Below are 14,348 nucleotides of genomic sequence, written 5' to 3' on the forward strand. Positions count from 1 at the left end.
TTGCTGTAATCAACGAAAACGCCCAGAGTTGGGTTATCCAATTCTATATTTTTCAAAACTATTTCTTTTTGCATAAGCAGTGCGGATTCCGTAGAACATCCCTTGGGGAAGCCATGTTGGCGAGGTGATAACATTTTGTGTTTTGAAAAGAATGATTCTAGACGTGAAAGAATGATTTTTTCCAGACCTTTCGAAAATACCGGGAGAACAGAAATCGGCCTGTAATTGGTGGGAACATTTTTGTCTCCTGCTTTGTATATTGCTGAAACTCTTGCTCGTTTCATTTTTGAGGGGAAGCAACCAGATTCTAGACAAAGATTGAAAATGTGTACAAGGGACGGGCATATGCAATCGAGGACATATTTGACTGGCCTAATTTGAATGTTATCGGTATCAGTGGCTTTACTGTTTTTCAGGGAAAGAAATGTGCGATGGACTTCACTGTAGTCAGTTGGCAATAAAAACCGAGTTTCCGAGGCGGTTAAGCCGAGAGTACACGGTTCAGCTGAAGGAAGCGTGGTATCTGCAATTGAACTGATAAAATGCCTATTGAAATGTTTAGAGAGCGAAGTGCGTGAAAGGACCACGCCGTCTACAGTAATTTCGCGCATGTCGGTTGGGTTTCTGCGCATGCCAAGAGCGTCATTTATAATTTTCCATGTGTAATCCGGTCGGTGTGACGCGTCAGAAAACAATTGTTGATAGTAGTGAGCCTTCGCTTTTCGCAGCTCAGATGTTAAGCGATTTCTGAGTTTTTTGAAAGCTGCAAGAACCGATGAATTTCGCGTGCTTAGGAAATGACGATATAATTTATTCTTTTCATTCATAATTTAAACTGCTCTGGACCAATCCAGGGTTTTCGTATTTGTCGCCGGGGCCTAAATTCTTTCACTGGGAAGGACTCACTGTAGTGTTTTTGGAAAATTTCCATAAATGAATCACATGCACTATCTGCCGAGCACTGAGCAAGGACTTGGGACCAGTTACTGTTTTGTATTTTTTCTCTGAACGCATCAAGATTAAATGGTGTTATATGTTGACATTTTAACGTAGTACCACTCGCTTGCGCTGCCTTCGCAGAAACGGAATATGCTATAAATATTGGGCAGTGGTCACTGATATCAGAACTTATTGTTCCCGAGGCTGTAACAGGTGTATCAGCGTTAGTGATGAAAATGTGTAGTATTGACGAACTAGTTGCCGTAATGCGCGTAGGAGAATTAATTACATTTTTGAAACCACAAGACGTTACCCGGTTTATTAATGATTTAGACATTGAAGTGTCGGAGAAAAGGTTAATATTAAAATCACCGCCAAGAACGAGACGATATCTTCCATAGGATGCGTACTCGAGCAAAGAATCGACAAAGTCAATGAAGTGATTGACATCTCCAGAGGGCGGTCGGTACAAGACTGCGAAAATTGTGTTGTTGACTAGTACACTTAGCGCTTCGTAATTAGGCGTCACAGCTGTGAACTGTGGCAATAGCTTTGGAGATAGAGCATCGGAAACATACATCGCAACACCACCCCCTCGTTCTTGCGCTCGGCAAATGGAAAAGTTTTTATATCCTGGAATTCCAGGTATGATATCATTTGGAGTAAACCACGTTTCAGTAATCATCAGAATGCTGAAGTTAAAACAAAATTCATCAAGGAAGGAAGTAAGCTGACAATCTTCGATTGCCTATTTGACGGCGCTCCTTTAAAGCTAGAGCTTGCTTTTGTCGATTGTTGCGGCTGGCATCTTGGTTATTAAAATACAATCAAGTTTTAGACTTCCTCCTTATACATGGACCTTCTACCTGATTTTTAAATATTTGTTATTTTTGTCCAGCACAAACTGCTGGCACGCTTCGCATTTCTCTGCATCTGCTGTAGTTGGGGTGTGTAATATTTTCACAGCCAAAGTTTTTGTGGATGCTGTTTCAAGGCTTTATACTAAATCGACAGAATAGGCCAGCAGGCAGACAGGCTGTTTTTACAGTCTCGGGTTAAAAAATTTTCTATTGAGAAGATAACCTTGCTTTTCGGGATATTCAACTGGGTGTGTTTTCAACACTTACTTGCACAGTAGGTGGCCGCTCCTTATGCTGGTTATCTAAAATATAGTATAAACTTTCAAGGCAAACCGTTCCCCTGTCTATTTTTACCTGGCCTGCTGGGTAACGAAATTCCGGGGACAGCTTGGAGACAGTCTACACGCTCTCCTAAACCACCCTTGTTGTCAAAATTCGTTTTGTCTCAGTCGAACCTTTTCACCCACAGCTGTTAAAACCTGGAATTGGAAAGCACAGAGTATGCAAACAGCCACTGCAGTGCAGTAAATATAGGCATGTTTTTTTTTGGTATGACCTAGTCTAGAGAACTTTTGTGTCATGAATGTGATTATTGCATCGAGTAAAGGTATCTGGTCCGAGTGTGGCTCCGACGTTCCACTGAAAACCTTATGGACACAAATAAATTACCAAATGTAAAACAGGCAGGACAGTACTCGGCCCCATGGAGGTTGTGGAACATTGACCGCTTTATTCCCATCCTCCTCGGCCCGTGGCTGAACATCCCAGAGAGCCGAGACCCCTATCCAAGCGAGCAATCAGCCTCCACGACCGTCCAAGTGGCCCTGGTGCGAAGGGTTAATAGAGGGCGAAGACCTGGCGCTCGGGGAAGCGAGTGATGAAAACGTGCGATTGCATGACCGGAAATACCCCATCCTATAGAGGGCCTAGAAAAATTTCGTGATTGGGGGGCGGGGGGGGCATCTACGAAACCTCGTCGAAGGAAAACGTACACGCAATAAAAATATTTAAGGCAAAATTAGAAAGGGGAAGCGCAGCTGGTAATATGTGGAAGGTGAACACCACAATTAATATTCTTAACAGATCACGTTTTTACCAAGGGATCGTTCAAGAATGAGCAAGGAAGAAAAAGAAGTAAAAACTAAGAGAAAATCTAAAAATGTTTCTGTGAAATATTTGCTAACGCTCATACGCAAGTTCATTTTCTTTTATAATTTCAATCTTGATATCTTTTACGCTATATAATTCCCTGATCCAGGCAGTTCTTTTCCTTTCCCTATTTGTTACTTCTAACATGGTTCATTCATCCGACCTACGTTTGCCTTCTAGATGGTTAGTAAGAAATGGCCTTGTAGTGAGGCCAACCTACAACTGGTGGACCATTAGGGTAACAGAGTGGATACCAAGAAGTCGGTTTAGAAGAAAGGAAAAGCCAGAAATACGCCGGAGTCACGAAATGAAAAATTTGGTGTAACTTCCGTACTCTAGCAGAGCAAGACAGGACAGTTGGAGGTAAATCCAAAAGGCCTTATTCCTGTAGTGGGCCTGAGTAGTATGATTATGCTAATGATCATACACAACGCTAGAACAGGGCATAATCTAGAAAGAGGCAACCTGATCAGTCAATATGGCACCGTTTAGAGTGTGTAACGTTCACAGGCCCAATATGTTCACCCATATTATGGTTGCACAAGCGATGTGAGGGAGCCGATAGCTTCTCCCTTACCACAAAGGCGCCTTCCTGTTGAGCGGCTAACGACGCAGGAAGCTTGTACGCAGTGCCGCTTAGCAGATTGTGGCGACGAAAAACCTGGTTGCCAACCGCAAACTGAAGATCTCGAGGGCCCTGATTGTATAGGTTCACCTGCTCAACATAAGACACGTATTGAGCTCTCCGGTCAGCGCGTATCGCTTCGCCGAGAAGCTGGCGAATGGTCACAGAAACGGGCGGCAGACCAGAAACCGTTTCCGAATCTGGCAGACTTGTGCTCTCGAAAGGAAAGTGCTTCTCCCGACTGTAATTCAAACAAGTCGGCGTATACCGGGTCGAACGGTTCACAGTTGCACAAGTAGAAACGCAATCACAAGCCTCTTACCTTCTAATCGTTATGTGTTGCGTGTTAGCAGTCAGCAGTGACTTGATATTGCAGTGAGCAGGCCTAGTGGTGTTCGCGGCGGGTTATATGTGCTCGTACGCTTGTGTTTCACACCTTCGGCTACACAGGTGTCCTCAAACAACCTGCTTGTAGAATAAGAAGCGTTTTGGGTTATAAGTTTGTTGTGATATCTAAAGGAAGCAAACACTTCTACTGGGTATTGCTGCTGAGTATTGATTCTATGAGTATTGCTGATGCGTTGCGGAAACAACTGTACCTACTTTCGAAGTGGTCTTTCGCTACAAGGAAATAGCAATTACCTTGGTGTTGGCGGGCGTAAGAGCCTATGTTATAGCAAACTACGATTTACCAGGGGCTCTTACTTTCGAACAACTCTATCACTTTGTACGAGAAAGCAACTCGAGTTTTTGGTGTCCGACACAAGTTACGGCTCCTGGCATTCCTCAGAACTTTCTTTGTCGCTCCGCGCGACGAGACATTGCACCATGATGACGTCTCCTGGGTTTTGCGGCGAGGGCTGTGCCTAACCAGTACTCAATAAAGAAAGTAAGAAAAGAAAGCTCCTCGAAGCTGACGCGGTTCGGGAAGACGAAATGGCGAATTAGCTTCGTCCCCTTCCTTTTTGAAGGGGTGCTGCAGGAGACCGTCCTGCGTAGGCACGTATGAATCAAACCCGTCGCTGATGCTGCTGGAAGAAGCGCCCTGTACACCCCAAATCCCCATCCACATCCCACCGAGTCTGTCTGCTCGGAACGCCACGAGAAGGTTGGTCCTGCTGACCAGGGTACACTTTCGTGCATCAGCATCTGCTGCCACAACCAACACCGGCACTTCCTATCCGAAGATGACGGTAGGGAAGCGCATGAAAGCGCGGCAGTGACTTGGTTCAGGGAATCCTTAGGGCGCTGGATGGGTACATCGTAGCGCTAAAGCGTAAACACCTAGTGCTCAAGACGACGAGAGAATATTTCAAATGCTGCAGACACGTTATTTACATGTCGCCTGCCCGAATTGCGAAGGAGAAACCATCGAGACACAATTTTTTTAGGGCGAAGACAATTGCTAGACAATCGCCTTCCATGACCATGTAATTACGCTCAGGTGCGGTGAGAGTATGGCTAGCAAACGCGACTTTACTGAGGAAGCTATCAAACTCCTGCATCAGCACTGCTCCAAGTCTCGCTAACATCGGTCGGTAAAACAAACCGCTTTTTTATGTCTTTTAATCTTCGTGGCGCTGTTTCCGCAATCACGAGTTGTGATCCCTCAAACGTTGCAGCTCCACCTTCACCTATTGCCATCTTACACCTCTGCCAACAAGCTTCTTAGACGGATTCAAGAGCTCCGTGAAATAAGGAATGAAGCTTCGTAAAATGCGGTCATGCGGGAGTCTCGCTGCAAGCCGCAACGTCACGTGGGAATGGGTAATTTGTAACTGCCTTAAGCACCCCTTTGAGAGCAACAATGATGGACATGTAAACCCTACTTTCCCCAGGCGCAGCAGCTTGTGATGAAAGATGAGAAAGGCGCTTTTGATGCGGACAAGGGCGTTTCAAGATGCATGAAATACTCCTCACAGGTGCGCGGAGATACTACTATTACATCAGTACAGGCCATCGGGAACTTATAAATAGCATGCGTCGTCAACAACCTAGTAATGTAATTTTTGAAGGGATCTCCGGGAGTTCTTTAGTCCGAACAGCATACTCTCATACTCCAATATTACTCTGTAGCACGTAAAACCTGTTTTCTAAATATAATGCGGGTGCATTTCAATATATAAAAAGCCACGTGAGAAGTCCAGACTCGTAAACACGCGCGCCGTAACAAGCCAACAAAACATACAAAACATCTGGAAAAGTGCAGGTATTTTTTATGGTTGCGTTGTTGAGGTGGTGTTATTCCCATCAGGGAGGCAAACTGCTGTTTTTTTTTGCGCCAACCTCCCCGGGTTCAGCATATCGTGAGGATGACGCTCAGATTTTTATTCCTTTAGATGCTGAGCAGTATAGATGCTCCAATGCGGGGCGTCCCCTATGTCAATGCTATGTTCGAGGACTGTTGTCCACCAAGCGGCTTCCGTGAACAATTGAGCAAACGACGCATGCACACAGACGACCTGCTCACGCTCATAGTTACTGCAAGAACACCCTTCAAGCAATGGCATGATTTGCTGAGGTTGAATACGTTTATGGCTCAAAAGCTCTAATTCTGCTTCATTTCCCAATCTCTACCTATCTCCAGCCAAGGGAAGCAGTAGGCCTTCACGAATCATGAACTGTCTGCCCAAAATACCGGCAACGCCAAGGCGAGGCCGTAAAACATTTCTGCCGACACCTTCGTTTACGTAAGAAATGTGCAAGCAACAGCACCACGTGCTTGAACAACAGCACATTTGGCCACTTGCAAGTGAGTGTCACATTTGCGATACTTGCCACCACGTGCTCGGAGCTTTATCACCAGTTAGCGATAAACCACCGCCAGCGTCAATCATTGCGTAAACATTCATTCCAAGCACCTGCATAGGAAAATGCCGTGTTATGGTATATGTCCGCTTTACAGCCCCGCTTGCAGAAATCAAATGACACGTTTTCGCCATTCGCCATATCCGAAGCAAAATGCGACCCTGTAGCGGCCATTTGTATCGCGGGCCGTAGTCGTTTCACTGAGGGGTATCGATATTGCCGCCAACCAGGCATTGGCTCTGTTTATTTATGTTTTGCTTTTACCAACCGGCTGCGCCCGTATTTTTTCTTTGTTACCCGTCGGCAAAGTGAAGCGCATGTTTATTTCTTTATGACACACGTGTTATCTCCATTGATAGAGAGAGTGTTTTGAACCAACGTCACCAGCCTTGAATAGTCTTCGTTGACCCACTGCGTTCTGGATTAATGCGACGATTAGAGAATCACTCGCCCCTTAGATATAAATGCCCGCAGAGCAGACGCTGCAGTATTCTTTTCGCCCACACTCGCCTGCACACATCATTTTGTTGACCGCTTTGTCACCGCCTCTGTATTCATTGAGTTGTTAGGATAGCACAAATTTGCTCCAATAAACTTGTTTTTCCTTCTGTACAACTGCGTCCTCTTTGGATTCATGTGCACGCAGACGTGCCAGGTGTGCATTTTTTATGCTCCCTACGCCTTTCGGAAGCCGACAAGCCAGCCCAAGCCGAGCAGCCGCCGACAGCAATGTTTACCAGCCGAGTTTGTGTCATACCAGAAAGATGCAAGACCCTTCAAACAGAAAACACGATTCAACGAGGGACGCCTCCCATCGTTCTGCAACAGCCACGGGAACTACCATCGCTCTACGGATAACCGGTAATGACCCTGAGGACTGGTTGGAGGAATTGGAGCGCATCCACATCTTTTACAGATGGGACGATGAAGAAACTTTTCACCATGTTTTCTTTTTTAAGAAGATACTGCCCGAACGTCGTTCGAGAACCATGCGAGCTGCCTTACCGACTCGACTGCCTTTAAAATCTAGTTCGTTAAAACAATCGCACCATCGTACAGAAAGAGCGAGCCGCACTTTGACTCCAAAAGCGCATGCAACACCCCAACAAGGGGTCGTGATCTTGGTGGAGGACATGAAGTGACTATTTCGCTGCGTGGACACCTAAATATTGCAAGAAAAAACTCAGATTTCTGATTGAGGAGTGAAGGAAGAACTGTTTGCTTACCTTGTCTGCAACTCACCCAAAACGGTGGCCTAATTTACGTCTAAGGGTGCTTTATTGGAGAAGACGCTGCATATTCATACGAGCCAGTACGAACGCCTCATCAATGCACTGGCTTCTCACACGATCGAATGCGGGCTATTAGCACCGGTACACTACAGCGGACAATCCGCATAGTCGTCAGGAAGCTGTTCGGAAACTTTTTCCAAAGACGCCACACACTCAAGTCGCTTCCCTGACTGACGTCGTACAAGAAGAGGTTCAACAGGCACTCGGGACTTCAACGCCATTTGAAGCACCCCGCGAGCTCAAGCTTTCGCCTACTCCAGAGCTGTTCATCAACCCCGTCCTGCTCCAACCCCTCGTCAACCACCGTCCACTGTCGCCGTGCCGAACCCCTGTAGTACAACACAAGACGTTGAGAAAGGCCGACATATGGAGAACTTCCACAATCGTTAGCTTTGCTAGCACTGCGGAGAGGCCGATCATATCTATCATCGCTGCGCATACAAGAGGCTCTGACTACGAGGATTCTTAAGCGATGCACCTCGCCCACTTCCTGGGCAACAACCAACTGAGATCGACGAGTACCTATCTCAAACCATTCGTTGCCCAGCGTGTTTAAACCGTTCGCCACCGCCTTAAGCATACCATTTGCCGAACACCCATAGCATTGCGGAATTTGTACGTGGAAGGTTTTCCCACGCGGGGAAAACTGAACACAGTAACTTCTGAAGGTGAGATGCCACAATTGCGGGAAAATAAAAAAAAACACCCAACGATGCACAGACGCACCAAACACCGTGCCGTAAGTACGACTACCCAATGTAAACCGGACGTAACTCCGAAAAACGACGATAGCCCCACGGGGTGAAGAGTACCCGAGATGCCCGGGCTTTCTGATGACAAGGCGACGACAACGTCGCAGCATAGCTCCCGACCACCAACACAGAGAACCCGAGATACGACGCCCCGACGCACCCGGAACTCGACGAAAGCGGCGTCCTACGTATATTTGTCCATCGAGTGCTTTTATGTATTGGTCCTAATAGCCACGAGCGCCGTGTACACAGGAATGAGCAGATAATTTGCGTTTAAGCTGAAGAAAGTTACGGCCAGATATGACTGTCCCAATATACTCAGAGCAGGAGGCGATCTTGTAGCGCCAAGTGGAACGCGCATATCAGGCGTCACCATAGATGGTACCAGGCACTCGCCGGTGTTCATATTTTCCTTACTGCTGGCGCAACATAATTCTTCGAATAGACTTTTGACGAAGAACGGAGCGACAATTGATTTACAGACAAGGTCGGTAACTTTTGGCTCCGATCACTCCATGACGCCGCAACCGAACACCGAACACAGTGCTGCTGTACGGATCGGGAATGGTAATGTCACCCTCAAACCCCGCGAAAGCTTGATGATCACCGTCTACCGTAAGATGCTGCTCCTGACGTGGACACTACCCTTGAGAGTGACCAAAGACTGCTTCTCGACCGCGGTGATCTGTCGCAAGATCATTTGCGTGCTTAACGCTACTTCAAAACCACGTTTTGATTACTAATTTCACCGAGCAGTAGCACCATTTAAACAAGGGCGCTGTAATTCCTTTCGTCGAAGAAACGCAAGAAACAATGATGTGTTCGCGGTACCGCGGTTGCCGAATTTCAACGCTCAACTAAAGATACATTGAAGTTTCCGCATTCCCTTCAGTTGAGTGCTGCGTTCCAGCCAGAAGAACGAAACAAACAATTGACTTGGCTGTACCGTTAAAGCGAGTGTTATTTATCGAACTCTAAGTTTCGTCATATACCTCCAGTAAACCACTGAAATATCAACGAAGATGGTGCGCGACGTACCCGAGAGTCGACGTACCGCGTGAGTTCGCACGAGAGGGAAGCTATCCGGAAACAAGGGGAAGGCAAGCTATCGAAAAGCCCATGGGCTTCGCTGGTCGTACTCTTGAACAACAAAGAGTGCACATAAAGGTTTTGCGTTAACTACGCGTGACTGAATAAAATCCCCCAGAAGTATACAACCTGACACAAATAGATGATGTCCTTCCTCGTGTTCATGCGGACACCGAAGTTCAGGTCATGATCGACTACCTGGAAGGACGCAACGTCGCCGTGCCTAGGGCGTTCATACGGAACTTACCAGTATTCAGCCTCAAAAACTCCGTCCTCGCGAAAAATAATTTCAGCCCCGGAACGAAAACAAATTATCTTCTTGTCATCCCGGTAGACTATCGTAAAACCTAATTGGAAGCTTGCCACAACGACCCACCTTCCGGACACATTACCACACCTCGCACTATTGGCAAAATCAAGACGAAGTACTAGTGAAACAGCCTTACATCTGACGTCAGCCACTACGTCCGGAGTTGCCGTGCTCACCAGCGACAAAAAACCCTCCGCAAGACCCGCCAGTCATCTGCGGCCGATCACCCTCCCACTGAGGTCCTTCCAATAGATTGGAATGGATCTTCTGGCCCCGTTGCCTACATCACAATTTAAAAACACGTGGATTGTCGTAGCGAAAAACTAGATGACGCGCTCGCAGAGACTGCCGCTCTTTCAAGAGGGACTGCAAAACAAGTCACCAACCTCTTATTAACCAAGCTGGGGTGTGACATGAATCCACGTTAATCCTTATAACGAACCGACGAACGGCCTTCGCTGTGGAGCTAATGCAAGAGATCTTACGCTATAGCAACACCTACCATCGTAAAGCGATGGCGTACCACCACCTAACGAACCGGCTAACAGAATATCTGAACAAGACTATCGCGTATATGTGGTCTAGGTACGTTAACGTTGAATATAAATATTTGGACGAGGATCTTCCTTGTGTCACCTTTGCGTACAACACTGGTATCCTAGAAACTACGCATATGACACCGTTCGACCTTGTCTACGCAAGACAGTTAACTACGATGCATGACGCCATGCTCCGCACGTTGAAGACGACAACATCAATGCCGACGCAGGAATGCTTTCAGCGTGTGGAAGGGGCCCGCCAGCTCGCTCGATTTCGCAAAATGATCTAGAAGCTCTTCTATTCCGGATGCTACAACCTCCATATTCGAGACGCCAAGTACTGCCCAGGGGATCGTGTGTGGTTCTTGGACCCCAGTCGGACAACGTGGAGTCAGTGAAAAGCTTCTTCGACGGTATATCGGAACATACCAGATTCAACGACGTGTTGGCCAACTTACCTAGCAAGTGATCCACGATGGCGATTCCAGCAAATACCGACGACTCATGCAGCCAGAAGTCGTCGACGTGGTTTACATCAAACCCTACCGGGCAAGGTGACGGACTTTTTTGTTGTTTTTGTTGGGACTGCAGTTTTATTTTATTATCGTGTTGGTGCAATTTTAGAGGGGGAGTAATGCGGCGAACCAGGGACTGATTTGTTTATATTTTGCTTTTACTGCTCGGCCACGCACGGCCGTGTTATCTGAGTCCTAAATGAAGCGCGTGTTCAATTATTTATTTTCATACCACGCGGTTATCTCATTCTGATAAGGAGAGCATTTCGCCCAAACGTGAATAGCCTAGAACAGTTTTTGATCTACACTGTTCTGGACGTAAATTGACGGTTCGAGAAACACTCACGCTGAAAGAGAAATGTCCGGTGAGCAGGAGCAACGGATTTTGATTCGCTGACACCTGCCTGCACATGCCACTTCGGTGATCGCTGCTTCGCCGTGTCTTTATTTTTTGAGTTGCTGGGGGTGGCATAGGTTTGCTCCAAGAGAGTTGTTTTTCCTTCAAGAAACTTGCGTCGTCTTTGGTTTCCTCACAATATTTTGACGACTATCTATGTCATTGGGACACTAAACGAAGGAAGTGTCCAGGTTTGCATATCGCTAACACCCACGAGCTGTATTTCTATTAGGCACGTAGCTGGCAACCCTCCCATGTCGAAAGATGGACGAGAAGGACCTGTGGAGTCCAGAGGATTTCGCTGCCGACACCAGAAAGGGAGACTCGTGTCGGCGAGCCGCGAGTCTGCGAGTAAATAAGGCCTGTTTGAACAACTCTTGAACACCGGCTGTTACTGCTGGGGGGGGGGGGGGGGGTCCCACCACGTGCGGCCCAATCTAATGGTATTCCGTGCTCTAACGGCCTATAGTCAAAGGCAGAAGGACGTAGTGCGCGCGGCTAATACAAACCCATCGCCGCCGTACCCGGCTGTGCATTTCGCTCGGGCGAAGTCTCGAAGTTTTCGCCATGTGATCGATTAGCGTACTGGTGTTTATGCCTGCAGGAGAGCAGCTGATAATGATTATTACCGGGTGTTCGCATTCAGACACCTCTAGCGAATAACTGCCAAAGAGTAGTTATTCCACTAACCTTGGAGTACCCCCCAAGACCTAGCGTTCTTCAACATGCGCTATAAATACATTGAGAAGGCCTCCGTGCAATTCTTGAAAGATAAGACGCGTTCTTAAGATATTTTTACCGAACAGAAAAAAATATCAAGACATTTTAAAAAGTCGGAAATATCATGTCTGAATATAAAAAAGGTTTTAAAAATTTGCCCAAAATAAGTAAATCAGTTTTAGCACAATTTACTGTTTATTTTATTCGTATTTTTTGTTTGGTCTTTTTTTGCAGACTACCAAGGCCAGTTTCTCATTCCAGTGGCCGTCCACCCGGGTAAGAAATAAGTGTTGAAATGATTTTCATACAATCAAAATGGTGATGTCTGCGAAAAAGGCATATTTCATGTACCGCATCGCACGCAGCCGAATTTGCGACAGTTAACCACCTACAGCGGGTGAAGCCTATACCACTGGGACATATATACCTTCTCTGTGTAAATATTGTCTCTAAGGTGTTTGCGCACCGATCAACGTACTAGAAAACTCCTTGCTCGAAGGCGCTCAATGTCCATATCAATATTCCTGTGCTGCCACTAGTTCTATTTCTTCTCCGATTGGAAAATAAATACGTTTAGTCAGTTTCTATGCGGTAGAAGTGTTGAGGCTGTGTTGGAAAAGAACTTAAACTCTGTTAGTGAGTAGGTAACCAACACTTCGACTACCATGTTTAGTGCATTACGTGGTATGAGTACTTTAAGTGGGTATTCACAGAAAATAACAGTAAATCACCTCAAATAAAATACATTTTCTCCAAGCAGACTGACAAACTTACTGTACCGCAAATAGAATACTGAATATGTGTCTTTGATTTTTACTCAAAATTAGCAGCGGGCCCGGATGAAATTCAAATATTGTTGTAAGACATGCGGAACTTATAGCTAAATATTTAGGCATCATTTCCAACAAGTCCCTATCAACCGGTGTCTTAGCACGGGAATGCGAAATTGGCAAGGTTTTCCAAGTGCATTAAACCTAAAATAAAGAAGATATCGTCTACTTTCGTGCCATTTCTTTAACAAGCAGTGTACGCGAACTACAAGATAACGTCATCCTTAAACACATTAGCAGAGTCTTTGAGGTCTTCAATCCATTGCACTATAAGCATGGTTTTTAGGAAGGTCTATCTACAGTGACGCAGAAAGTCCAACTTACGTACGATATACTACGATGCGGTAATAATCAGAAACAAACTTTCTTTATCTCTTTTACTTTTGGAAAGCTTTTGATACAATGCCTCACGTAAAACTACTAAGAACGATGAAAGTGTGCTTGAAACACTGTAATTGTTAACTGGATAAAAGATTAGCGAAGTGAGCGGAGGCACTACGTACAATTAAACAATAAGACCTCTGCCATCACACCGGTATCAACAGGAGTTTCTCAGGGAATTGTTTTGGCTCCCATTCTCTTTGTTTTTATACATAATGATTTATCTTCAAGAGCACCAGTCAATGTAAAACGTTCGGCGGACGAGGGTAATTTACAGCGATGAGTGTAATTTACAGCGATTCTACAGAAAGCCTCGTCGACAGTAGCCGATTTGGGAAAGAAAAATAAAATGCTGCTGAACTCCAAAAGTGTTCGCTCCTGACTGTGAGCAGAACAACAAACACGTCAGACTTTCTTTGGAATATTGTGCGAACCATGCATTCCTTTTTTTTGCTTTGTTTTCACCGGCCGGCTTCTCCGGTCAGTGCTATCGGGCTCCTAGGTGAAGCTCATGTTCCATGCTTTCCTTTTTATGCCTCAAGGGTGATTTCATTCGATAAAGAGGGTCTTGCGCTCTAACCCAAATTGCCTAGAAGGGTCTTCTTCAATATACAGTGTTGTCGATGTAATTTGAGGGTTCCAGAAACCCCTACGCCTAAAGATAAATGCCCGCAGAGCTGACACCGCGGCGTTCAATTCACTGAAACTCGCTTGACAGCTTGAATTTGTTGACTGCTGCTTCGCCGACTGTGCATTGTTTATTTGTTAGGCGAATTCACGGTCGCTCTAATAAATTGTCTGCCCTAAAGTCAACTGCGTCTTCTTTGGTTCTGTGATATCTGGTAAGTGCGGTGTACGAGCACCCTAAACCATCTGCCGGTCTCCAAGCAAGTCCCACTCATGGCATCTGCTGATAGCCAGGCCTCCCACCCAAGCTCCTTCTACTACCGGAGAAAGTAAAGGAGGAAAACGTCGCATCGAGCATCATGGATAAACAAGCCATTCCTCCCATCCTTGTGTAGCAACCTCAGAGCCCCCATCATTACGAGGATCACCTGGTAAAGACCCGGAAGAAGGGCTGGAGAAGCAAGGCGCAAGCATCCAAAATTTCAAACGATGGGATGAAAAAGAAATCCCCGAGT

General features: G+C 46.1%; 1 long non-coding RNA gene across 1 annotated transcript in view; it reads left to right on the plus strand.

The window, feature by feature from the left end:
• The window catches only part of LOC144143253 (uncharacterized), a 63,151-nt gene extending 50,876 nt beyond the window's left edge, over positions 1 to 12,275 (plus strand). Inside the window, exon 4 of the long non-coding RNA XR_013317081.1 lies at positions 12,230 to 12,275. This is a non-coding gene — a long non-coding RNA (uncharacterized LOC144143253). The remainder of the gene's footprint in view (positions 1 to 12,229) is intronic.
• The last annotated feature ends 2,073 nt before the right edge of the window (positions 12,276 to 14,348 follow it).

Source organism: Haemaphysalis longicornis, unplaced genomic scaffold (assembly GCF_048455015.1).
Source record: "Haemaphysalis longicornis isolate Haplotype H1 unplaced genomic scaffold, Haemaphysalis longicornis Haplotype H1 scaffold_6, whole genome shotgun sequence".
Taxonomy (NCBI): domain Eukaryota; kingdom Metazoa; phylum Arthropoda; class Arachnida; order Ixodida; family Ixodidae; genus Haemaphysalis; species Haemaphysalis longicornis.